Source organism: Melopsittacus undulatus, chromosome 12, assembly GCF_012275295.1.
Source record: "Melopsittacus undulatus isolate bMelUnd1 chromosome 12, bMelUnd1.mat.Z, whole genome shotgun sequence".
Lineage (NCBI taxonomy): Eukaryota > Metazoa > Chordata > Aves > Psittaciformes > Psittaculidae > Melopsittacus > Melopsittacus undulatus.
Genome location: NC_047538.1, coordinates 15,126,089 through 15,154,027, shown reverse-complemented (window position 1 = coordinate 15,154,027; position 27,939 = coordinate 15,126,089). Strand labels below are relative to the sequence as shown.

The window sequence follows — 27,939 nt, the reverse complement described above, 5'->3', positions numbered from 1 at the left end:
AAGCAATAGATTCTGTAATTTTTCTACCTTGTTTTAAGTATCAATATCTGAAGTACTACCATGCCTCTTGCTAAAATGCAGTAAGCTTTGTGTGTAGCATTACCTTCAGAAAATACTGAATTCACAGTTTTCTTAATTGATGCTTGCATTTTTTTCCCTTCATAAACTTCTGTATTATCCAAGTATGTGTTGATGCTGTAGCTGGCAGGCTTGAAAGATGCAGCCAATTGACAGTATAATTGCCTCATTTTCCTAAATAAATTACTAACTTCAACTTAAGAAAACATAAATAACAGCTTAATCTCATACTTGCTGTGTGGAGGTGCTGTGTTTCAGAAGGGAGACCTTGTAACTGTTAGACTTGGAAATTAACTGGTGTGAGTTCTTTCCTGTGCTTTTTTTTTTCTTTTTACTGGGAAAGAGAAATATTCGTAACTCCACTATACCAGAATCCAGAACAAATTTAGCTCTCTCTACCCTTTGTTCTACTTAAGGAAAATACTATTTCCTTTTCTTTCAAATATGAAGTTGTGTAGATGCCATAATCTTCATCTGCATTCCTACAGCCAAGTGCCTGGTTTTGGTATTTTAGGGGAAATTATGTCTGAAAGGATATCCTCTAAACTGCCAGCTTGCTACATTATTCCTTAGTCATCATGGAAACGTGAGCTGTAGAGTAATCGAATGATTTCACATTGGATCTTCCACTGAAGTTTAGCTGTGTGGGCTTTCCTTGGAGTGTGAACAGCTCTGCTGTTCTGCTTTGTAAGAGTCTTCTGCATATTGTCAGCTTTCCAAGAACTGACCCTGCTGATGGTGGAAAATTTCTCCATTCCTCAGTTATTTTGTTCATTTAAGTTTAGATGGTTCATATCAGTTTGGGTACCTCCTTTCAGCCTTTGTTTTGTTGGGCTAAATAATCAAAACTCTTCCTCTCTGCTCAGAAAATGGGCAACCCATGCCCAGTTTCAGCAGTTCATATTTATGACGAGTCAGTCTTTCTCCTCTTTCTCCCGTATGCATCTCTGGAATACCATACTGAATTCCAGATTCAGTTCTATTGTCACATAAACTAGTATTGGCAGTTCTTCCTCCTGCTGAAAGTAGTTCTCTGTTAGATCTTAGTGTTATGTTGTCTTTTCTCACATACAGCTCTCCCGGTTCTTACGAAGTTGATTGATACTTTCTTTTTTTTCCTTCTTTCCTGAAGAAATCCAGGATAGGTATACCGTTTCTAAGCTTACTTGAAAATGTGTACATCTTACAAAAGAAAACTCTTTGGTTCTCAGATACAACGTAATATAGTGGGTTTTGTTGCTTTTTTCATCAGACTTGATGAATAGGCTTGTGTAAAGAACCAGGCACTAGACATGAAACAATATCCTAGATAAATAGCTAATATCCCAGCTAACACTCAACTAAAATAACTGTGCTTTATCTGAGAGGGAGTATACTGCTCTGTCCTTCTATCAGTGCTGTGATATTTCTCTTGTAGTGTGTTCAGTTTTAGAGAGGATTCTTGTATCACTAACCATTTTGGAACACTGTGTCTAGAAAAGGAGAGATTTATGTGAATGGAGAGACTGCACAGGGAATGGTAGAGGATGCTGACATAATAGCCAGGGGACAGGGAGATTGAGGTTGTTTTCTCCATCAGGAGATGGTCATTAGTTGACCACCTTAGGACTGAGAGAACTACAATAATTGGCAATAGCCATTTTAAGCATAAATGAGATTGTGCTGCCTTTTTATTGGACTTATCTTCTGTGCCGCAGGACACAAACTGTGACTTGTTACCTATGCAGCAATGAATAAATACTGCTGTATTTTGAAAGTGCTGTTTTACTTTATTAAAATTGGCTACTGATCTTGGTGGTGAAAGAACTTAATGGGTGCCAAATGTAGATGTGTCTGCTGGAGTAATGTAGTTGGGAAAAGGAGGCTGTGAGCTAGAAATGTGTGTGTGATTGTACTGTGTGGTTTCACCAGTGATGCAGAAAGTAAGGCATGTGAGAGAAGCCTTTTAGCCCTGGAGAGGCCTAAAAAAAATTAATGTAGTTTGTCATGGTACCACAAAAAAAGGGAAAGACTAGTAAGGGTTAGAGGGAAAAAACACAACTATTTCCTGTGAAAATGGGTTGAAGTCTAGGGGAAATCAGCTGGGCTCACAAAGGAAATAGTGATCTTTTTTATCTTTTTGCTTTCTTTGAAGCAGTAAACGAACGTGGTTTGGTCTTCTGAAAGCTTCAAAACCAGTAATGCAGGTATCTCTGTTAAAGAACAGAGCTGTTGTTTCAGATTCAAACTGTGGAGCTGCAATCCGTAGAAGTCCTTATCTTCAGAGAGTTTCTGACTTTGGTTGAATTCCTACCGATAAGTGATGTAGAGTTCTCCGAGGCTTTACTGGCATAGTAGCTCAATTAAGAAAACTAGAATTCCACGTAGTGTCCGATTTAAATGACCTTTCTACTGTCTGTATTGGTAAGTATATCTACGTGTACCCATGAGACTGCTATGCAGAGCATATAATTATTTTGTTTACATTTTGAGATTGATGTGAGTGGAATCAATACCAGTTACTTTGCTTTTCATTACTGAAGGCATCTGAAATGTTGACCAATCTTATCTTACTTGTGTCAAACAGATCACAAAGCCCTTACATACACATCATTTGACCTTCTAGGACATTCTTCAAAGAGCTGGCAGGCTTAGCATGTCACTTTTTTCTCACTTGAAGAAATTAAATCTAATTAGGAGGATCTTACGTAGATCAATGTAGATACAGATTAAAGGTGCACACAGTGTGTGGAGAATCCAGAATGAAAATAGCTGTAATGAAGATGGGGGTGGGGAAGGGATAGACAGACACATGACACACACTCTGAAATAGGCTGACTTATTTTAGAGTACAGGGTTGATAATTTATGGACTTTAGTAAATGCACTGTAGAAAATACAGCAAGTTGGAGAATTCAAATGGGGGCAAAAAAAATCAAGCCTTTTTCTTCTAGAGTATATAAAATTAGAGGAATTATGCACAAATACTCTTTCACAGTTTCAGTATTGGTGATCAGCTGCCTGATACTCATTTTTTTCTTCATACAGGTGTAATTTGACTGAATACACATGAATTACTTAATGTATTTTAAGAGCCTAATCATGAACAGAATTGACTTCTGCTCGGGAAACCTTTGACACTACATTGCATGTTAACATTGTCCTTCTTGCAGCAAATATCACTTGAGACTTGTAATAAACAACAAAAAATATGTTTGTGCATTCTTGTCATTTCATATGAAATCAAATGGCTATTTTCTGATAGAAATCTCAAGAGCATTGAGTTTATATAGGTTTCTCTCAGTTCCACCTCAGAATAACTGCTTGCATGTATTTTTTTGAGGCAAGGAATGTTAATAGTAGATCCTTTGTGATAAATTATTTTAAGTATCTTTGACACCACAAAATTGAAAGAATATTATTTGGTATGTACAGTAACAAGATAAACCCCAGATGGTTTGAAATAGGTGTAATATCCAGGAGTAAAAAATGTCTGCCTGTTTTGTGTGTCCTTGTGAGACTAGGGAATTTGGAACAGTCATTGGAAGATGAAGGAATCCAGCTCTCTGCATTATTGGACCCAGAGGCCATACTGTGTCATTACTAATGCATGCAGGCATGTTCAATAAATTTCATGGTTATACATCTGATTGTCATTTTCAGAGCTCATTGATTTAAGCAGCTCCCACTGATCAAGAATACTATGACAGGCATCACAGGCTAATATGCTGATAGGTACAAAGTCAAGAAGTGTTATTTCGGTCAAAAATTGAGGAAAAAAATGTGCTGTGGGGTGAAGTAAACACTAGAGCAGGGTGCCTAGAGAGGCTGCAGAGATTTACATTCCTGGAAAATTTAAAAATCTGACTGGAAAAGATCCTGAGCAGCTTGCTCCCATTGACCCTGCCTTGAACAGGGAACTGTACCAGATGGTTTCCAGTGGTCCTTTCCAACCTCAGCCGTTCTTCAAATCTGTGAAAAAAAGATGGGTAATAATTGAATATGCTTCAACTTATTCTGTTTTTACAAGAAGAAGCAAAGTTGCAAGGATCCTAATGGTGAACAATCTCCTTTTATGTTTTTTATCAGTGAGTATAACCTCCCAGCACAAGCGAGGGAGAGCTGATGGACAGAGCTGTGGGTCAGGCTGGGATGTGGCTGCAGTTCCAAGGGTACCATTAGCAGCTGCATTTATGAAACTCAATTTAGTTGTTTGGTTTTGGTTTTGTTTGTTTTTTTTTTTCTTTAAACTAACCTAGTTGTATTCATGTAAATTAACACTGGAGTTCAAACTTCTGCCTTTAGTGACATAAAGAATTTTACAAGGCTTATTTAAATTTAAGGGCTTCTGCTGACACTTTATGCAGCTGTCTTCAAAGCATATTGAATATAATCTCTTAATGACTTTTGGCTTTGCCAGTAGATAAATATTTCTTCCATTATCTTTTTTGTTTCTATTCGGTATTTTGTACTTTTTGAGTAATATTTGCGATTATTTTCTTACAATACCATGTTAGTAACAGCAGCAGGAAGGCATAGTTAGCTCAGCTGGAACATTTTGGCCTCAAGACTTCTTGTTATTGCATTCAGAGTAAGAAATAACTGCTTGCTTATCTTTGTGGTATTTTCATTCTCTTCTTCCTCTTATCCCCTTTTCTTGTTCTATATTACTTTGTTGTTTAGACTTAAGACAGATGATAGGAATAGTAGGTACAAGTTGATTGTAACAGATACTGTCTGACATTGGTGTGTCTGTAACTAGGAAGATGAAAACAATGAGCAGTAAATATTTTGGACAAGCTGAAAGATGTTGCTAAAATAATTCATAATTGTCTTGCCTGTTAGACTGGATAAACAAGAGAAAATGATTTCCTTTTGTTTATGCGGATTTTTGAAGAGCCTCAGAATTGCTGTGGTGATGCATTGAGCTGTATTGCTGCTCAGTGCTCACTGCTTTCTGTTGACGTAATTAATGTTACCCGTAGCTTCCGTCAGTGCAATCTTCCTGTTGAGAATGTGGTTCTGTGGCAGAGTCATGGGACTGGAGATCTGTGCTTGGTTTTCCCCTCTACAACTGGTTTGCATTAAAGCACCTTGAGGACATACTTGTAATATTAAAATAAAGGTGCTTAGCCTTTGTTTAAAAGGCTTTGTGTTACCTAATGAGGTTTTTACTCACTTCCTGGGGACAAAACCTGAGCTGTTAAATTTGTGGCAGCAAAACAAAACAATTTTTGAACCAAGTCATCATTTTCAGCATCAATAGAAGGTCATGCCTTGTTAGCTGACATTGCTTCAACATAAGGTTCCAGTCAGAATTGGCAGCAGTATGCTTAGAGCAGCTCTTTGAGACCTTCACCCTTTACTATGTTTGGAATTGCTAATATGGTGGGTCTTTTGAATATTTATAAGAGACTTGTTAAGATAGTCCTTCCTGAAGTTATTCAGAGTATACGCTCATTAGTTGTCAGTGACTAGTCTGGCAGAAAGAAGTTTGTTCAAGCACATGATAGACCACTGGATTCAGTGTTGCTCTTCCATTATTTCTTCTCTCCTTAGTGTTGTGTGTTGTGCCACGATGCTTATTTGGCAAGATCAAAATACAATTCCACTTATATTACTTCCGTAGTTTTAGTGTCGGCCTGGTTCTTGAGAAATTCTGACCTTCTGGGACCTGGAATTTGGCGAGTAAACTTTTTAAACAAGGTTATAAATGAAGACAGGAAATCTTGTTCATTTGCCTGCTGCTTTTTTTACCTAGTCCCTTGCTCAGCTGTATTATACCAGAATGTCCAAAATCACATTACATCTATGCCCCTTGCAGTTTTAAGAGTATGTAATTGCAAAAACTTAGGGGTAAGTTTTAATAGCAGGTGATTGTTCTCATCAAGAACTGTGTTAGTCTGATCTTTTTAACAGTACATGTATCATACACTTGAACTTTTCTTCCTGTGAGCATCTTCAGATGCTGAATAGCAATTAGTTTTTAATCAAATAGAAATTACCATAATGTCAAACATACTTTTTCAGCTATGTTGTTCAGAAACAGAGGAAGTTATAACAGTCATAAATGTAAGTTATAATTATAACTTCTTCCTGAACTCTCCCTAGGTGCTACAGACATGTATAGGTAGCAAAGTAGCCATACTGGTAACTTCACTGACATCTCGATTTACATTGAAAACATAAATTACCACAGCTTGCTATTCAGCTTTTGTTTTTCTTAATCAATGAGATTCTTAATAGTGATTTTTTTAGTATTCCATGATTTTCCGCATTTTTTAAGGTAGAAGCTTTTAAAATGGCTCATACAGAATTGCCATACTTAGTTAAAAACAGTTTTAGGTGGGTCAGTTTAGGATTTGTTGAAGTGCTTCAAAATTAAACCTACTAATGGCATTTTTTAATCTGTAATATTACTCCACCAATGTCTGCTTAATATTGTTTCTGATTGTTACCACTGTTTGCTTTTCTTTCTGGTTAGGGGGAATCATGTGTTTGTTTGAATTTTCTTGGAAACAAAATGTAGAAGGGGAAGCAAAGGCAAGATTGTGATTCTGATTCTGGATTGAACTGTTAATAAGAAAGTGAAACTTTTGAAGGAAGTTCTTGCCTGTGATTGTGTTTGTTCCATTCAACACATTTCTTACGATTCTCCTGTCTCCCTCAGTGCTGCTCCTGGAACACCATGACCCTTATAATGGAATTTTAGTTTGTCACAAACTGAATTTCCGTGTACGTGCTCTACTTGAGAGTACGTCTCATGTTTGTGATGAGGTTTCTCCTTTGTTCTGCAGTCCTTTGAAGCATTTACTTACCAGAGTTGAAGATAAATAATGCATCCTGTTTACTAATTAGATAAATTTTTATCAAGTGTCATCCTGAAGTCACGGGAATTGCTGTGTTAAGACATAGTGTTGCTTTATAGCTTGTAAATTATGAAATGAAACAGAAGATTTCCTGTGGAAGGTGAAGGCACACGGGGAGGATACGTGATTTCTGTAAGGTGGCCAAATGCTGACGACTAGCTTGCAGGAATGGGGGGAGGAACCCAAAGTTTGAGGTTTTTTTTTTTTTTCTTTTAGATTTCTGATCTAAAAAGCTAATTTTTTCCTGTTGAGTGCACATACATCTTTTGTGGGTCTGAGTTAGTAAGTTTTTGCTGCTATTAGTGGCTTCAGGTTGGGCCTTGTGTGTGGGCACTCTTCATTGAGGAATATAAAAAATCTCCAAGACTATACCTTAGTTATTTGTGTTGTTGATCGCTTCAATCCCTGCTATTAGAGGATACCCTATGTATCAGTGTGACTGTCCTACAGATCCTGTCTGGCCAGCAGTAGAAATTGTATATAGAGTTGTCCCATTACTCAGGTCAACAAGCTATTAATCACATTAGTCATAGAGTTTCCATTCAGTTTGGTTTGTCTCTTATGTTTTTCAGGGATATCTATAACTGAGTTGTGCTTTATGAACAAGGAAAGGGACCTAAGAACTTGCCTGAAAGGGTGGTAAGAGTTGTCAAAATTTTCTTACATATATTTTTCTTATACATGTTCATGTCTATGAAATCTAGAAGGCAAAATTGATAATAATATAATCTCTCTTGCTAGTTACTGTTCCAGATAGTCTCACAATTGCCATTCTTTAGCCAACAACGAAGTGATGAAAGACTAAATTCATTTGATTGTAGTAGTCTTTCGCGGCTTCTCTCAAACAGTAGGGCTATTGAACTGAGTATGGCTAAAATATGCAAAAGTATGAAGTAGTCTTGGAATACCAAACCACCATATAAAACCAAATGTCTGTATAATCAAAATGTGGAATAATTAACTGCGTATAATGTAACTAATAGTAGAGCTTCCAGAACTTTATAAATGGACCTTTTCAAAATGTTTTGTTCTGCTGCTGTCCTGCCTTTAGACAAGACATGAACTGGCTTTCCACCTCCTAACTGTTAGTTTTGTGTTCAGCTGTGCCATCAGATTTCACTTGAGATTGCTTCCTAGAGAGCTCAGAGAGCAATCAGTGGTATATGAGTGTAACACAAGTATAAATTCAGTGGTTATCTACTTGTACGTATGGGATGTGTGGCTTCCTGCAATATACGACCCTTCTGCAAACTTACTGTTTTTAAGTGAAGGGCCCTTGTCAGAACAGTAGTGTTAGCATAGTCAAAGACTAAGCAAATCATTAATTTGTATGATTGCTCATTATTTGGAAAGTCCTCCCGGAGAACTAACCAGACAGAAGTTTTCTTACACAGGAAAAGCCATCTATGTTAGGATAAAGGAACATAACTTTTAAAAGTTGGTCTTTTAAATGGTGAAAGCCAGAAGACAGCTGCACTTGCTAAAGGAATAAAATTAATTGAATAGTTCAAGCTCTTTAAAACATTGATTTTTCTAATTTAATTTGTTTTAATGGTCGCCAACTTTGTTTTGAAAAGTAGAATTTTGGGTGGAAGATGGGAATGCAGTTTACACAGTACAAGGAAAACGGAAAGTTGCCACTTCTTAATAAACTAAACAATGTAGAAGAGGTGGGAGATTTCTTAGGTTTTTCAGTGTAACGGTCATCCTGAGGTGAAGTTTGTCATGTTAGAGCAAAGGAAAATAATTGTAGGGATGAAAGGAAGCAAAATAACAGGGACTAGAAGGTATTATCTCTTATAAAACAGCCTCACTACTTGCTCAAAACTAGGAAAAAAGTAGCAGGCAATCAATGAGATGCTGTTTGTGGATACATGAGCAACCTGTTATTATTCTGCAGCATATTTGTGAAAGAATATACAATTCTGAAAATGTTCCTGCTCTTTCTACACTGAAGAAACCAATAATTGTGCTGTCATTGCCAAAGATTTTTTTACAGAGTTAATATCTAAACTGATCTGCTTGTTTCAGTAGTGAGGTGTGCTTTATACTCATTTTAAAGACTATGTCACCCTTAATCAGGAGTGCCATATGTTTTCAGAATGGTGGTGCTTTATGTATTGCTTGTCAGCCCTGAAGAATGCTGGTTAGTTCCTTCAAGTGTAGCTCTTGGCTAAGACTGCTCACTTGCAGAACAATTTTAGGTTTATTTTGATTGCTTTATTGGTTTGTGAGTTTTCATGATAAAATAGAATTGCTTTTTTTTTTTTGAGATTGACATCTTGGTGGAAAATATGAAAAGTTTGGGCCATTTGGAACTGCTCTTACTCCCACTATGGTCAGCAGGAGAATTTCTGTGGCTTTCAATGGCTTCACATTTCTCTGAATGTGAAGACTTTCCTTTCAAAAACCAGTCTTAGTAGTATGGTATAGCTGGGGTTACATGAAAAGTAAGTAACTGTTGCACTACTTGATTATGAAAAAATATATTTCCCAAGTAGAAGAAAGAAGTTTTAACCATTTCTGTTATACCAGTGTGTTGATTTTTTTTTGTTTTGTTTTTTTTTTCAATCCCTCCAACTCTGAAACTCATTGCACCATAAAAACTGGTTATCTAAAATTATTTTGCTTGTATCATCCAGTGTATTTTATTACACTGTATGCAGGAGTGGGTCTGAACAGAGTGGCTTCTCACAACCCAAGAAGGAGAATTGCAGGGTGTATACTTACTGGAAAATGGTAGACATGGCATAAATTTACAATCACAGGTATTATTGGTCATCTAAACAGGGAATCCAGATTAGAGAGAAAGCGTCCGATTTTGTGAAAAGTTCTATAGTTTTCAAAACTGTGTATTAGTTCTCAACTCTCCTAAAAGCTTAATATAATATAATATTAGTGAACATTTCAGGAAGTGAGATCCTATATTCCCTTTGCAATAACTTCTAGTAAGAATTTCTGGTTTTTAAATCCCCTTTAAGAAGATGCTATTACAAGTGAATTTGACCTACAAGCATCTAGTCAACAAGTGCCCAGACATTATTTGTGAAACATTAAAAAGAACTGCCCTTTCAGAAAATTAATATTTAATGGGTGTTTCATGAATTGTGGTTGTTGATTTAAACGGTCAGTTTTGTTTGTAATGTGCAAAACAGAGTTGTCTTGATTTGAAACCTCTTTGAGGCTGCCAGTTTGAGAGCCATCCAGAACACGTGGGTTTTATCTGTTATAAACATTTTTTCCTTGCAATTAATTTTTTTCCCCCCTAATTCGTTGCTGTTAGATTAATGTGAACAAAATTTGGGTTTCTACCATATTTTCTGGAATACTCAAGAACAATGAATTAATCTTAATTAACTGATGGATTGCTGTACATTAATCAAACTCCTGCTTAAGGTACTTAATTTCTTGCAAGTAAGCTATTTTTAAAAAAGTCTGTAGTAACTTTTGTTATAAAATTGAGCCTTGGTATGCAAGGTTGTCACACCCAGGAAGTGCAAGATATGACCCAAATACTCAAATTACCCATAGACAGCATTTTGGTTTATAAACATTTGCAGCATAAGGAAGTCTGAGCCAAGTACTTTCAGAAAGGAAATTCCTTTCCATGTTGTTTATATTAGATGGAGACATTAATTAGTATTTTTTCATATGTAGCTCATGGAAATCATTTTTATATGGTTTATCTGACACCAAGTTTATTTTGAATTTGAACTTTTGCCATTGTCTCTGCATGACATGGTTTATAAACTCAGTCTGATGGCTTGCTCCATGTTGTACGCCTGAGAATTTACCTCTACATGATTATCTTTAGTTAATGATCATAGAAGCCTCCAGAATTGCTGGAGTCCTAATTCTGCCTTCATTATTATCCATAGAATTCTAGTGCCTTTGGTGTTGTCGGGTGGATTTAGAAAAGAATATTGTATTTCTGTGTATAATATGCATGGATTTATTTTCATTTGTTATAGCTTCATAATTCCTAAATAAAATACTTACTTTTGTGAAAGCTTGGGGAATTTGCCTTGTTGCTGCGTGTGACCTGATGTGGTTTATGGATGAGCATGTGGTCCAGGCAGATGAAGAGGTGAACTCCTTCTTTTAACTTGTATGAGGCCTGGGTTGCAAGCCAGGTGATGCTGGAAGTTGCTGCACTACATGGTTAGGTCTCTTAACCACGATAACAGTAACAAGGGCAAGCCTGGTACTCTGCAGCAATGGTACAGCAGGCTGTGGCTGTTTGTGCAGCTACCTATGCACCAACAAAAGATAGGTTGTAGTATTGCAAATAATATTTTATGGCTCGATCAGGTAGGGTTTAATAAATAATTCACTTTGGGGATCATCACGACTGCTGGAATACTGATTATCAAAATCTGGCTTTTTTTAGTAGGGTGTAGTTAATTGTTTTCTTCATGAAGCACATATAACCTGATTATTAGGTCCTTTTGCAAGACAATTTGCTATCTGTACAGCTGTCAAAAGGAGTTGCACATATTTGCTCACATTTGTATTTAAAAGAAACATGTAATTTAGGATCCTTAAGATCAAAGGGTGAGAGTTTGCATTCTGGTTAAACATACAATCTAATTCCACTGTGGTACCTTTGCTGGCATATTCCCAAAGCCATACTGAATTTCCCTATGTGGATCCAATTGATAGATTAAAAGTTTAGGATTTAACGTGTACTTCCAAAGCAATACTCATGGTAGGCATTCTTGGTATTCATAAAGTGTTCTTGGAGATATCTCTGGCAATACTGGAGTAATATTGGCATGGTCTATTAAAGCTACAGTGAATAAAACTTTAAGACCCAGTCTCTTGATTTACATTTCTCACAGCAACATCTAATGGAATCAGCAAGGCATAAATGTTAGACAACTTCTCTCCTTTTATTTAGATCCATTAAAGTCTCTCCCAAGCAGATAAAGGAAACTTTGATGAAAAGAATTAAGCAATATATAAGCAATATAAAGCATTATCTTAGAAATACTTTACCATACCTGTTTCTCGGTATACCTCCCCTAGAAACATATCCTTTTCAATTAACTTTAAACTGCAGAATGTGTACAGATGCAATTGAAATGTAGCTGTTTTCAACTGCTGCACCATGCCATGGTGACTGGTTTTGTTTCTTCAGGTGTTTAAATGTATGCTTTTAAGAAGATGACATTCAGTTTTATTTGTCTTTGCTTCATTCTTGATTTCTTGTAATTACAGTATTATTCTTGCATTGTAATATTTTAAACTAGGCTTTGGAAAAAGCTTTATGGTAAGCGTTGATTAAGCATCTCTCTTTTTTTTCCATGCTTAAAGCTGTATATGGTGTATAAGTTGGTGCTGTTGCCTTCAATAGGGATGTTCATGGAATGAGTCTTGCAAAACTGAATTGCCAACTTTGAGGTAGAAACTTGTTGACAATTTTCAATAATAATTTATCTAGACTATTTTCCTGTACAGCTTAAAGGGTCTTCATGTTAAAAACCTGATGACTCTAATAAGTTTTGAAATAGGCTTTTAAAACTTCTACATAGTAATGTCAAGTGTGTCAAACCTAATAAAACCGTTGCCTTTGCCTTTTAGATTTAAAGCTGAATTTCCCCTCCATCTGGAGGGTTCTGCTTGAACAACTGCGGAGGTGTGCTGTCCCATGGGATTTCTGTCAGGGATTGTTACCCTGAAACAGTGCTGTCAGGAACAGAAGGGAAATATGCCCTGATACGTCTCATGAGCTAAAAGCATCTCTTGTTCCTCCTCTTCTTCCTGACTGGAATTCCAGTAATTGTTGCAGCTTTAGTATCGCCCACATCAGTAGAAAGGGAGACTTTTTCTTGCAACAGCTACTTACCATTGCCAGGATTGGGATAGGGCATTTTTTGTTTGGGGATATGAGAGCATGTTTATCTCATTAAAATGATCATTAACATATTCTTCCATTGATGTTATTTTCAGCACATTCCTTCTGATTGTATGGTAATTCTTTTGCTTTCCTGAAGTCTTTCTTCTCCTTAAGATAGCTGTAGAGAAGCAGAATTACGCATTACTTCAGAGCTGCACAACTGAAGATTGAATTCATGATGCTGTAATGGCTTGCAGCACTTCTTGTTTTGTGAATTTCTTCTCTTGGCACTGGACATTTGGAAATATCTGCTGGTATTTTTTTTTACTACATACACATATGGGATATTATTTTGCACAGAGATGTAATACTTGTTGACAAAAATATGATTTTCAGCGTTTTTGGAGGAAGTTTGGATTTGGTTTGGGAGCTGCACATCACTTTCTGGGTATTTATAGATAGAGGGGGCAGCACAAAGGCTAGATGCTTTCCAATGTGTTAATGTAATAGTATATCTTTCAGGAAGTCTTTTTTGTGGAGCTGAGTTTGGACATATGTTTGAAAACAGCCTTGTCACACGTGTCATCAAGGTCAGAAGGGAGAGAATGCAGATACTTCAACATTTCAACTTGGGTTATGTGAAAGGAGCATAGAATGTTAGCATTTGCTAACTAGTAAACTAGTCTTTTCCTGCCTCATAAGCAGTCCTGCACTAGAGGTGACTCAGTTTCTCCTGTTCCATGAAAAGTTTAGCTCACACTGCTGTTGGGACTTGAATATTGAGCTTGTAGGCAGTGTACTTGATAAAATCCACTGCTGATGGATTGTGAATCTGAAGTGTTAAAAGTGGTATCAGATGAAAGCATGGAGTGCATAGTGTGCAAAAATCCCCAAATGACGTTTAGAGTGTGGTGTCTGTACTTGGAAATACTCAGCTTGTTGATGTAATGGATAGCAGAGATTAATTCACCCTCTCTTTATACTGCTTCTTTGACATAGCTGTAGTGCTGGAAAGTGCCTCTTCTTACTGTAGTGTCAACTCTACCATGCTTTGCTACAATCAGCTCTGGACAAATGAGAACAGTTGGTTTCATGTTATAGCAATTTGGTGGTATGTGGTGAATACCAGCTTGCTCCTTTTGAGTCCTGGCTTAGAACACATTTTAATTTCAAATAAACATCAACTGAAAACCACTTATTTTGCTGAGCATTGGACCTTAGTAACACCATCATAATGTGTTTCTGTATTTAGTAATTCAAGCTTGTTTGCTGTTTTGGGAAACTGCCATGTGTGTTTGTAGCACTCAGTTGTTAATTAAAAAAAATAAATACATCAGGCTAATATTAGGGCCCGTGATGTGGAGGTGTGGAGCCTTATCAAAAGCAGACTTTCTATAATAAGTTTTGTGTGCCAATAACATTGTAGGAAAAATGCTGCTTTGTGTTTGTATTTGGTTTTTTTTAACCAAGAAAAACTCTGCTGCTTTATTGAATTTATTCCAGACTTAAACCACTGTAAAAGCATACTACTGCTGTGTAAACACTTTCTACCAGCAGGTGGATACATGTGTGTGTTTGTATATATATATATATATATATATATATACATTCATTGACTTAGTTCCGGCTTTGCCTGGCTGATGTCTCTCTTCCAGTCACTGAAGCTGAAAGTTTGTGAAAATCCTATTGAAGATTTGCAACACAGTGGATTTTTCTCTGCCAAAATTTGCAAGTTCACCTCATTTTATGGATGCTGAGCTGTTCTTGGATGTGTCAGGTGTTCCATCTCTGTGCTTTAGCATTATCACCAAACCTCCTTCCATAGTCATATATTAAATAAAAAACAGTAATTGCTTCAAATGAGCATGAGCAATACCTTCCATAGACATAAAAATAGATAGGAAAGAGGTAATTATTTCTAAGTACTGGAGGCTGATATTTTCCTGTCCAAAATACTTAACCATCAGTAGTAGTCCTCAACTGAATCAAAGGAATAAAATGGAAAATGGAATTGTGCTATCTAGAACCAGATGGTCATGGGAGGATGATTTTTCATCTGTGTGATGTTAGTAAATTCTGTTTATTGAGGCAGATTAGGAAAAGAGGTTACTCTGCAAAGGTGAGACTTATAGCTGTGTATGTTCTTTCTTGTTTTCCTCACTATTATTAATGCAGTTACCATTCTTGGACTTGCCTCTAAGTGGAAAGTAGATCCTGAAGGAGGTAGTGCTAAAGCCTGAAACTGTTCCTAGGTAGTTCTGTGATCATGTATAACCCTCCTCCAAAGAGCATGAGGATGAAGCATCTTTTACTAAGGCAAAACAACAATGATAAAGGGAAAGAATTATGTATACCTATCCCAGCCAATACCAAAGCAAGCTCTCAGATTAGAGAGAGCTTTGCTTGTAGATGTGTCGTGTTAGCCAGCTTTGAGACTGAGCAAATTACTGACTGTACTCAGTGGAGTGCATAATTTTTCAGGGGTGGAAGGAAAGAGTTACATAGAAGTTAGAGACTGTGAGGAAATGCTTTACTCAGAGTGGAATTTGTCAAGCAGATACGTGTGCTGTGGGATACTGCATCACCTGGTGCATTTGGTGTATTATGGTGAGAGTTGATCGCACCCTGCTTTGCTTGTGAGGACAGGTCACAGCATAACACTGTTCTCTCTTGGGGTTTTTTCCTTTTTTTTTTTTCTTTTTTTTCCTTCCTGCTTGGTAAATCTTACAACTATTTCTTTTTTGCCTAACAGAAACACAAAATTATTTCTCTGTGTGCTTCTGATTGAGGAGTACAAAGGGCTTCTTTCCTAGTGTACCACAAATAGGAAAAGGTTATTAGCCTTTCTGAAGAAACTCATTTAAGAAGAAAAGAATAAGAATATTTCCTGTCATTTTTCTGAATAATAATATGCACAGATTATATTTTGCAGCTTGGTCCAATATCCAATCAATTCTTTTTATTTCTCATAATGTAGTTCCTTGGCGTTTTGGAGAAGACAGCATTGGAAACCAGTGCGTATTGTTTTTTCAGGGTTTTTTTTTCAGAGCAAGTTATTTTGGTGTAGTGAATTAGAAGCCCATTCTCAGTCAGAAACATTTGATCAAGTGTGAAATAAATAGCCAGACTATTAAAGTCTGTGACTGAAATTACAAATTTTAATATGATTTATTCAGAACGTTAGGTATAAAAGAGTAGAAACTTTTTTTTTGTTCCACTAAAGTCATGTTAATTGGAAGGAGGACAGTGCAGGAGAGAGTGACATTTTATTTTGTCCTATTGTGGCTACAGGCTATTTCAGAATAGCTTGAGTTTGTTAAAAGGCAAATTTTTCTAGAAGGGCTAAATGCAGGATTGTGTTTGTCAATTTACAATAGGAGTGGAATTTCATTACCACTACAATTCATTTGTGTTGTGGGAGGAAGAGTAAAATAGATTCTCATTGACTTAAAATGTCACTGTCAATTCTAGCTGCTGGAATTCTCTCAGTTTGTTGGCTGAACATGTGAAAGAAAATAGGACTCTGGGTCAGCCCTGTTCTCTCTAATTAGGATCCTTGGGGTTTTGTGTGGGCTCATGTGTTCAGGGGTTTTTGTTGTTGTAGTTGTGTAACATTGTGCTTTTGTCTGTCTTCTAGCACCCAGTGCTCTTTGCTTTCTGATAGTGCTACATTTTTGTTTCTGTAACACAAACTGTCCTCTCAATTGTAAAAGCGTAATTTATTGTGGCTGGTCTTCATACCTTTCTCTCCCTGATCTCTTCTAAAGTCCTTGACATTCCTTTGCTTGGTCTATACAACATAATGTTTACATGATTTTCTTAACAACTTCTGACTTTCTTCAGTGTTTCTCTGACTCCTGTTTATTCCCTCCTTCAAAGAGCTGTACAACAAATCTGCGTATCCTTTTTCTCTCTTCGTATTCATTCCATCATCTGCTCTTTCTAAGCTTTGTTCCTTGCCACAGTTTTCAGTATACTTCTTACAGGGCATCTTTTGAAATCAAAGTCTGCATACTGGCAGAGAGATGTATGTGATTAATTTTTGCTTTGGCTTAAACAGAAGAATTGCCATCTCTGCCAGTTCCAAACACGTAGAATTGCAAGCTGGCTACTATATTTTGAACTCTTTGGAAACATGTTTCTTATTCCCACCCCTTGGTAGAGACTACTTTAAATATTTGGTAAAGGTTACTGGAAAATACTGTCCTCCCTGCTCAAAGTGGCAGATTACATTATATTGATCATGGAATTTTATGCTAGTACTCATGAACAGCCTTTGAATTATGGCTGTCATGAAGTTCTGTATTAGTGTGCAGTGAAGTGATTTTTAAAACAAGGCCAATTAAATTAGAAATACTTCTTCTTAATCTCACAGTTAGAAATACCACATCAACTGGAAATCACTTTGGCCTCTTATGGCTTTCTGCCCCTGTAACTTGTGAAGATAAAGTATCATTCTCCTGCCATCATTTTCTATGTCTTAGAAAGGAAAATTGGATAAAGAAGGCCTTCTGTTTGATGACCAATATTCCCATCAAAATTTGTAGTTGATGTTGTTTTTAAACTTGCAGAATAAATGTTTAAATTTCTTCATCCAACCACCCCAGAGGAAATGATATTACCTGGAAAAGATTAATTGCTTGTTATCCATTATTTTTAGGTCAGTATTAATAATTTATATTCACTGCAAGTATTGAAGGCATCAGCTTTACAGGTCTTTGGGGAAAAATGAAGCCCCTTAAAAACACTTGGGCACTAGTTCCTCCTTGGTTTCAAAGAGGAGAGTTTCATCTCTATAGTAGCAGTAATGGTAGTGCTAGTAATGGTAAAAAGCTTTATTTCTTTAATTCCAGCGTAAATTAGTCATAAACAATTAAAAATAAAAGTACTGTTAATCCCCTCAACTGTTTTATAGTAGGTAAAGTCTAGCACTCCCTATTTTAAATATGGCTTTACTTGAACTGCTTCTCAAAATATTTCCACTTATGTCTGAAATCATAATTATGGCATTCATTGTATTTGAGTGTAATTGCTGCACTTTGCATTCTGTTCAAGTCATGGGACTTAAGTAAGGAATTAATATGAGCTATTGCTTTTCATGCCTACTGGAACCTGCATTTTGGACCCCATCTCCTTTGTTTTTTATCAGTTAGTGTAATGTTTTTAATGAGGTTGTCTCGTTGGTGTAGAGTATGACTCTAAAATGAAAGTGACATTTACAAAATAATAAATACTATGTACATGGTTAGGGGCTTACCTTTATGAGGTGCACAAAGATTTCTGGATACAGTAACTGCAACAGCTCCACATTAATCCTATTGTAGTCAGATTCTCCTAAATTATTCCACCTCTTCAGGAAATTAAATGGCATAATTTACAAAATGGGAAAAATACCATCTCTACGTAACAAGACTTAATTGATACTTGTCAAGTGTTTGAGCTGCTCTGCTTTACAAGATGTGTTGCTGGGCAGTTACAAGTATTCATTCAACTGAATGCAGGTATCAGTGAGCTGAAGAGACCAGTAATAAATGCACGCATCTTTAATGCATCCAAAAAGAATAAGAAGAAATGTGAGTGTTTTAGAGACTTGTTCTCCTGGTAGATGAAGCCCTTATAAAGCATTTTCAAAAGCCTGGTAGGTGCAGTAAACTACGGATGCATTAGCATGGTCACTGTGTACTGCCAATCCCCCAGAAATTGGGACAAACTATGAAGTAAAGTAGGACTATGCAATAATATTAGTCTGTGTGCCTCTTTGGGAATGTATGACCTCTTGATGGGGAAGAGTTGCACATCTGCATGGTAAATAGATATCCTCAGTTTGGAACTGTATAGAAAAGAGTTGATAAGCCCGGTCCTTTCCTGTTCCAGCCATGATGCTTTATATATTTAAAATGTATCAAGCTTTCTTCTAAAAAAATAGTGTTTGTGTTGTCTCTCTTTTTTATTTGGAGATGCTTTCAGGATGTTATTTCTCTGATAAGTAGAATTGTTCTGATTTCCACCAAATAATAGCACAAATAGCTTCTCTTTTTAAAGCAATAGACTAATGACTCCGAGATAAGAACAGCAGTGAGAACTTTAATGGATCCTGATGATGCTTGACCTTCTTGTCCCTGGCATCTTTGGCTTTTCTGTTCGAAAAGAGAAATTGAGTTTTGAGAGAACTTGCTGGCAATAACCTCTCTTGCTACTTTCCCATATGACCTGCAGTGTTGAGAACACTCCTTTAATGCTCATGAGCCATCTCTGGTGCTCTCTGCTTTACAAAGATACTGTTAATGCACACACCGAAAACAAGTATGTGCAAAACAAAGGCAGAGCAACTGAGGATGTGGCTTGAGACATTTGTGGAGCATTAACAGCTCTTCCCACTAGCTAGCCCAGGGAGGAGACTGGCTTAGCACATGCTGAGCACAAACTACTTTGAGGCTTTCTTCACCTTTTTCTTCTCTTTATCAGCCTTTTTACTGGGGTGTTCTGAAGTTTCTTAGTCCTTGGGAATTATTTCCATCTGCAGCCTTTCTCCTGAACAATTGTAGTAATACCAGAGTCCAATTTAGCAGTGTTTCTTCAAGAGCTTAGGTCCTTGACTGATGCGTAGAAGACAAATGAAAAGAGCCATTGTAAATGGGTTTCTGTGCTATTAAAGCTTAGAACAGTGTTCCCTCTTGGCTGTGTGTCAGGCTGTACCTTAAGGGCGGACAGGTGGGCTATGAATCTTAAAAAGAATTAAATACTTAAGTGCAGGGTCAAGTATTTGTATCAGTGAGTCTCTTAAACTGGTCTTGGAGTAATCAACAGTAATAATTTTCTGTAATATTTTTAGGTATTTAAAGTGGTAGTTAAGTCGCAAGTGTTTTGAGTTCCTACATTTCATCAGCTTTCCCTACAGTTTACTTTTATGATAATTTTGCAATAGAACCTCAGTTTTGTATTAATTTTATAAAGCATAGGGACAGGTTGTTGTTCTGTGGGAAAACTTTTATCTAGTATAGCAGTACCTGCACAAAGAACTGGTAAGGTAGAGAATGGATCAAGCTGGGAGAGGAAGAGATTGTTAGTGTTAAGGACTGTTAGAAAGATCTGCTCAAGGAGAGACATTAGCATATGGCTTGTTTCCTCTGTGTTTTCTTTTCCTTTTCTTCCTCCCACTATTATTCAGCTATTTTAGGGTATTCCATCAATGTCTGACACTAATCAAGCAAAAGGGAATTACCAGCTTGTGGACTGTACCCTGTAGTTCCTTGAGGCTGTGCAGCCTCTCTTCCTATACAAATATGTAGACTTCACCTCTTGGAACCTGCAGTTCCAGCGTACTGCATTGCTCACTGCTCTCATCAGTAACAGCTCTGTAGCCCTTGAAGCATTTTCTTTATTCCGCTCTGGTGTGCAGAAACTGGTAGGCTTAAATTGTCTTTGGCAAGAAGCTGTAATAGATGGTTGCCAAAGGCTGTCCTCTACTACTACAGAGTAAGGGTTTCCAGATGTGAAATCTGTACCCTGATCACTTGCTTCACCTGCTATTTCAATGGCTCTGCTTCAGTTCAGTCTGCCACTGAAGTATATTTGCTTTGTTGTTTACAGTTGGTTCTCCCACCTCAGAATATATATCTAAGCAAAATGATATTATAATAAAGGATCCATATGTTGCCATGGGAATCTATTCCTTGGACGTACCAAGAAGTAGAACTATTACTGATTTATGACTCAGTGTGGGAATAACTGCCTGGTTTCTTCATTTTTCTAGTATTTCACATATGAAAAGGAGTTATTGCCCACTATTAAAGGAGTGAGCTCATCAAAGAGAAAAGATAATTACAAATCATCATTAACATTCTTCTTTGAGAATAGCTAGTTGTGAGAAACTGGGAGGAGCAGCAGAATGGAAAAGTTTAAGAATTAAGTGCCAGTGTCTCTGACCTCCTATTAGAGCATCAAGCCTGCCTTGTATAATAAAAACTATTTATAAATTGCTGCTCTGTTAAACGTGTACAGAATTTTACGATGCATAAATTGGGAAACCAGCCAGCAGAGGGACTTAGAGTGATGAATGGGTGGCGGGGTGCAAGACCAAAACTGTTTTATTCATGGATAGTGAGGTCAAGAAAAGCAATTGCTGGGAAGGACTGGCAGTTGAAGGGGAAGGGTACAGAACCCAAGAATCCAGCAATCTGAGAATTTTCCAAGCAACATTGTCACGCTTCTTTTTTTGGCAGTTACAGCTCCAGGTAGTAGCTTTTTATTTTTACTTCGCTACACTTCCATGAGTATTTTTAGTCTTTCTCCCTGCTCCAGTTGCCTCACTGATGCCAGCCACTTCCGGTGTCACAGCCCTAATCCTCCTAAATCTCAGTAATTTATTCCCTTAGATTTTAAGTAACAGATAGGAAGAGGTTGGGGTTTTCCCCTGTTGTTTTGAAACATCCTTACACCCACCCACACCCAATTATACTGTGGAGAGTGTGATTAAGCAACCAAAATAATAGTACTGATTTGGGGCCTAGCTAAAAGTTCTTGAATCTGTTCACTTGATTGTTGCTGCTCAAAAGACTGCTAGAGACCTAGATCTCATTAAATAACCACTTAATTCTATCGGTCATGCAGATATTCCTCAGCAGAATGCAGTTAATGCAACTTAATTCCAAACAGATGAGTTAAGGTCACTAGGTTGCAGTTATTCTTTGTAGTATTGTCACAGGATATGTTCAACATATGATACACAACAGGTGTATTATGTATCCTCAAATACCACAGAGTAAAACAAATGAAAACAAAAGAGAATAGAACTCTTTTGGACCAATGAATGAAATCTAATTTCCACTTGTGTTTTATTCTTTTTATAAATTTGTTTTAAGGTACTTAATTTAAAATTAGCGAATTGTTTGAAGATGTGGTTCCATTTGAAATGCAGGTTTTTGTGTTCTGTGTCTTGTATCTGTGAGGATTTCTGCCAAAAAGCATGGAAAAGGAAATGAAAGAGGCACTGAAAATAATCATTACACAGAGAAGAATTCCTTTACCTGGTAGCAAATGAGAAAATACATCCTGGTTGGTCTTACAATAACAATGGTCTTTAGTTTTCTTCTGTTACCCTGTGAGGTATTTCTTAAATAGGTAGTGTAAAGGACTTTTGTGGTTGGGGAAACTGCAGAAATTGCAAGAAATTCCCTTTTGCCATCCCCGTTTATAAACAAAAAACCAATCACAAACAACCCCCCCAAAAAGCAGAAAACAAACAAAAAAAAACCAAACCACCAAACCCAAGCAGTATTAATTAAAAAAAAAATTGCTGTGATTTCTTATAAATGAAATGGATGTGACTATGCTTTTAGTATTGCTTTTGGTCTAATTTGTGTGTTGCAGACTAACAGTATTTAGCCAGATTTCATCCTGCTTTTGGCCACCAGTGTTGCTGAAGGCCTCCTCAGAGCATGAAGGAAGTGTGCTGAAAGTGGATTCATTCCTTTTACTAACATCTTTTACAGTAGTATGATATTTTTCAGGGAATGGCCTATTGCTACCCAAGCTTGCAGGATTCATCTGATGAGCCTTTAGGTTAGAAATGGGTGAGTGGGAGAGCCTTAGATCCACAGTTCTTCAGTAGACTGCATGCTGCTTGCTAACCCCTTAGAAGCTCCTGTTCTCTGGAATTGCTTTGCTTTTTCACTGATGTACTAAGGAAACTAGCTGTGCTATATAAAACGCTTTTCTCAGCCCTAACTTTGTCCTTGCAATGATCAAGTAATATAGCATCTATCTTAAGTCTGCTAACTTTACCTACATGTTGAGCCAGAATGTTACAGAATTGTTTAGTGGATCTGACCTCACTGGTAGAGCTAAGGTCCTTCACTGTACAGTGAATATGTTGACTTTTTTGCTATAGCAAATGTAATTTGAAGGGGATATTAAAGTTTGTTTGCATTGTTAATAATACCTTATGCTTAGAAAAACATATCTGTACTGCAAATGATTTAGCACATTCCAGTGGTATGCTTGCCTGCACACCAAGCAAAATGCAAGGGGAGCGTCATGTTTTGTGAATGATTCGAGACCTTAACTTTTAAGTTGGGGAGCTGTTAGTTGTAATATTAACTTCATATCTTTGAAAGAGAAGATACTTGTCTTGATACTTGTCTTCTAAACTGTCAATTATGTTCCTTAAGGAAGCACTTTTTAGCCAGGTATTTATTTTGTATGGCTATTTAATGTATAAATGTATATATGTATGAAAATGTTATGATAATATCTGAATTGGAAATGGCTTTGCCATAACTCCAGATGGAATTTAGGTTATCTGTAAGAACCAGTTGTTTGGTTTGCAACTTAAGCAAGTTTTGCTTCGGTAATTTGAAGCAGTAAATATGAAATCCCATGCAATTTTTCACTTTTTACACTTCTCAGAGAACGAAACCATTTTACTGTGGAATAGGACTGTGTTTAGAATATCTAATAACAGCATCTTCTGAAAGTGCTACAAAGACGGCATTGCTTGTTTCCTTGTGTCACAGTTGGCTCACTGAGTAGCAGAGTTTCTCTTCAGTGGTTTCCCTAAGTAGCATATTTTCTCATTCATGCTTTCCCTGATGTTATTTCCTCCCTGATATATTGGTGGTCACATCAATCCCTAAAAGTGCATTATTCATGTTGAGAAGCTAAGGATGCACTGGAAAGAAGTTTAGTCTAAGTACTGGTGTTGGTTTATACATTACTAGCATTGATGTACTGTAGTAGTGATGCTGTGCTATGACTGACTCAAATGATGTAGTGAAGGTACTTTATTCCTTTAGCATCTGTCACTTTGTGCTTTCTGTACATGAAATTTTTATGGAAACTAGACTAAATGCAGGATTGTGCATGTGACTTGAAATGTCTCCTAATGTGAGGTGGGAAGGGTAATACATGATGTCTTATGTAGTACTCTACTTAAGGAAGCAAATGACATACCTGCCTGAAAAGAGAAGGCTCACTAACATGATGTTTAATGTATTTTCCTGAGAAAACAATTATATCAGTCTATGAAATAAATGCATTACATGTGTCACTTTTGTATACATTGTTTTGGTTTTCTCTGGAATTGACAAATTGTACTTGCTTTGGACCAAAGCCACATAATATATGAGGCAATTTCTTGCCTTGTGAATTATTGAAAAGAATGTTTGGTACGTTAAACTTGTCTTCAGCTTGCTGGCTCCCCTCCCATCTCTTAATCCCTTTGGGAATCTTGGTTTAAACTATCTTCCAGAGGCTCAGCAATTCCTAAAGGCTGGGTAACCATTCCAGTGGAATGGAAGGAATTTCTAAATATGATTTGCCTTTCCTCTTACATTTGTCCCTTTCTGGACTGTGGTCTCATTTTTGCTAATTCTGGATAGCAAGTATGCTAGATTGCAAAATATGCTTTGATCATATCGGTCAACCCTGACACAAAAATCACTGTCTAAACTTTTGGGATCAGAGGATGCTCAAGGCAGTAATTTGAATTGTTTTTTCTGTATCTCTGCAATAAATTTATGAAAGATATCATGTTCTGTTTTCTTACTAAAATATGTGTTTGTCTGTTGTTTGTACAGCCTGGTAAATTAGGGTTAGTTATGGGGCAGGAGTGCTGGTTTTCTGCTGTGACAGCAGCATAAGGAAGACAGGCAAACAATCAAGCCTTGCATATAATCATATTGTTGGAACTTTTGGTCAAATGTGAGATTTTTATAAGAACTTTGGACTGGATTTTGTTGGACACATGTCCAATGAATTAAATGAATTTATTGTGACATGGTTATTTACAGGGATGATTTTTAAGAGCCCTAAAAATGTCTATTAAGCTTAGCTTAAAGGCTTTTTTCAAAGCATTGTAAAGGCTACAAAAAAGTAGTTTGAAAGAAATGATTCATGTTACTTTTCAACGTCACTCAGGTAAATCTTTTTCTCCCTCTTTTCAGGGAAAAATAATAAATTGAACTCGTTGATCATATCTTAAGTTAAGGTCCAGATTTTTCTCAATTTGCATAGAATGCTGCATGGAAACACAATAAATCAGCTGGGTATTGTTTATTTAAAAGAACTACAAATTGTATTTAAATACCATCTAGAAATGTTTGTGAAGCAGTTTTTCCTTTTCCCTCATATGAAATGATTTGTGTAATCCCTGTTATTGATATGCTGTAGAAAATTTAATAACAGTACAATTTTATTACTGCATAAATCTCTGTTATGGCAACATAAATCTCTTACGACAAACTTGAGACAAAATCATATTAATTGTGTCCTTCTATTGACTTCAGCTGAGTCATGTCCAGATCCTTTGACAAAATAAACTATGAAGAAATGCAATGAGGCTGCTCGTCAGTTATCTGTATAGAGAAAGCTAAAATAAGATAGGGGATAACTGCTAATACTTCCTGAAGACAGATGTATAGATATTGATGAGTTTTATTCTTTTATGATTACAAAGTCGTCAACCACTCTTCTCATGTAACTAGCTTTAAGGCAGAAATAAAAGAATTTGGTATAATATTAACCATGGTAATTGAAATTTGTATGTTGTAGCAGGGAATCCTAGCAAGCTGACCTGGAAGATGGGGGAAAACCAGCACTTATTCTGGTAGCATAACCTCATGAAGACAAATGTAGATTTTTTTTCTCAGTACAGTACAGTCTCTAGGGAATGCCATCACACTCTCCTTGTGATGCAAATGGCAGACACTAATATGAAGCTTTGGATCAATTGATTCATTTCTGACTGCAGTTGCTTACCCATGCTGTGCTTTAATGAGCTTATTTTCCATAGTGATTGTATTTAGGTGGGGACAGTGTAGAGAGTAAAAAAAAAAAAATTAATGGAGGGATTATAGGAAAGGCAAGGGAGGTGATTTAAAATCTTCCATGTGGAAAGAGAGCCTTAGAGGTGTCTCTTTTTCCTCACAGTTTGCATGGATACGTCTCTTAATTTTACTAGCATCTCTAATTCACTAGCTCTATTTTAATGGCCTTCAATATACATGCAGGGGTTTGCATGAAAGCGGGAAACCTTACTCACAAAGAGTAAGATTTGTTTTTGCTTGGTCTGCTTATGTTGTTTAAATTCTAATGCTTTAGATTCTGAGGATAACTACCACAGTATCTGATATGGACTGAAAGCTCATGGGAGAGCTATTTTTAACCATAGTACTAAAAGTTACATTAAATTATTAATAAATTCAATATCTAATTTCGCAAAACCTGATATCACTTGCCTTAACTGTTCATAAGCTACATAGTAGGCTGTTGAATGAGTTTCTTTAAAAATGATGCAGGGTAGCACTTTATGAAGGAAAACTGCATTCTTTGTTGTCCTGAATGCTGCTGCTGGGGTGTAGATAATAATCTTGAGCATTATGAATACAAATCTGATACAAGGGTGGAACTGTTTTTAGTTTTAATTTAATAGTTGTTGCCCAGCAGAAATAGCTTAGTGGTTTCCATATGCTGTACTGGAAAAAAAAGGATCTGTATTAATTGCAAGTTCTTCATAACTTAATTGTTTTTAATAGACATGTAATGTACTACAGGGGTTAGATCTCATGACAGGCAGGCAGGTTTTGAACGGAATGTGATAGGGCTGGGGTGTGGTGCTCATGGCACCTTAAGAGGAAGATGTGTAAAATGCTGCTGACTCCTAGAGCCAGAGACCATCAGCAAGCTCCAGTCTGTATCTTGTCTTCTGTTAATACTGCAGCTCCTAGTTCTGAGTTTCTGCTGGCATGGATCACCTTTATCTTTAGATGTGTGGTCACAATTCAAGAGGCATAGACTGTGACCTTGGATGAATCACTTGGTCTTATGAGAAACAGAGGTATTGTTTGAGTAATAAAGTTATTACCTCAAAGTTAGGAGCACTTATATTTAACAAGTCAATTCAATAGTATGAGTTAGATGAGAATTTAGGTATTTTTGTGGAGTAGGTATTCCACTCAAAGTATTTGGTAATCGCTTCATGAAATGGGCTTTCTCTTTCTTCTTTTTAATGTTTTCATTCAATGACAGAATAGATTCAAGAAGTTGTGGGGGAATTCAGAAGACCCATGAAGAAGTTGAAATAAAGAACACTCATGTATTTGTCTAGACTGGCTGTTTATCAGCTCCTCCGACAGCTCTGTGTGCTGTTGCCTGGCCTAGCATCCATGCAAAGGCAGGAAGCTTTCAATTATTCCAGTTCTATCCTTGTGTTCCAGTTTTATCCTTGTCCCTCCTTCCTCCTCCATAAGAGAACTGACTTCTGCTTTGTCATTTCTTACTGGAAAATGCAGTGTGTCCTGGAAACACAAGATCTCAGTTTGTAGCTCTCGTTTATGTAGACATGGACATTTCATCTGCAAGTGAATTGCTGGGCAAGAATGATGCTTAATATGCAGGATGTTACTAATACGCAGCAGCAATTCAGGGAGTCTTTTTGGCAAATAGGAAGATTTCTGAAAAATGAAATATCACGGGTTCTGGAACTATTTGCAAAAATTTGAATGGTTTAAGCTGAGAAAAATACTGAGTTTGCAAACTAGAGAAAATGAGACATCCTTTCCCTCTTATCCAGAAGTGTTCTGATTAGGATACTGCCCAGGATGTGAGAAACCTGATTCAGCACTGAGACTGTAAATCATACCTCTTCCACCTTGGCCAAATGCTTACTGCAGGCTTTCCTGGCCCAGGCACTCTGTTTCTTCTGTTGCTGTTGTTCCAAGATAATTAAAATGTCCCAGCTTGCTTCAGATCTTCTGTTTGAATTAAGTGAAGGCTGGATTTGTGTGGCAGGAGACTGGAGTCCAGAAAGATGTTCTATCTGCTTGCTTCAAAGGTAAGTTTCTTAATTGGAGAAGGTTCATTGTGAATACAGCACTTTATCATGGAAAGATCACTTGCTGTATTCTAAGCTAACCTAATAGGTAGTGCTACCAGAAAGGTCTCTCTCACTTCCTTTGCTGTTGCCTGTGTTTCACAGTGGGAGCATAGGAAGGGAGGGCAGGATGGGTCCTTGCCCCTCTAGATAGCTGTTGCATTGGCTTAGCTGTCCTGTAGCATCACAGGGACAAGGGAAGGTGGAGGCACACTGAGCTTTTCTGTAAAAGGGAACTCTTCTTTCTCCTCTCCATTTTGTGAATCTGGCCTTCATTTCACAGCTTTTGTAACAAGACTGAAATGG

General features: G+C 36.9%; 1 protein-coding gene across 3 annotated transcripts in view; it reads left to right on the top strand.

The window, feature by feature from the left end:
- Window positions 1-27,939, top strand: part of ARVCF (ARVCF delta catenin family member) — a 278,579-nt gene that overhangs the window by 12,865 nt on the left and 237,775 nt on the right. For 2 of the 3 annotated variants that reach the window (XM_034068129.1, XM_031047772.2), the window contains exon 2: window positions 7,498-7,564. The exons of the other annotated variant lie outside the window; for it this stretch is intronic. The gene's annotated coding sequence lies outside the window, so the exon portion shown is untranslated. The remainder of the gene's footprint in view (window positions 1-7,497; window positions 7,565-27,939) is intronic. 3 annotated transcript variants of the gene reach the window in all.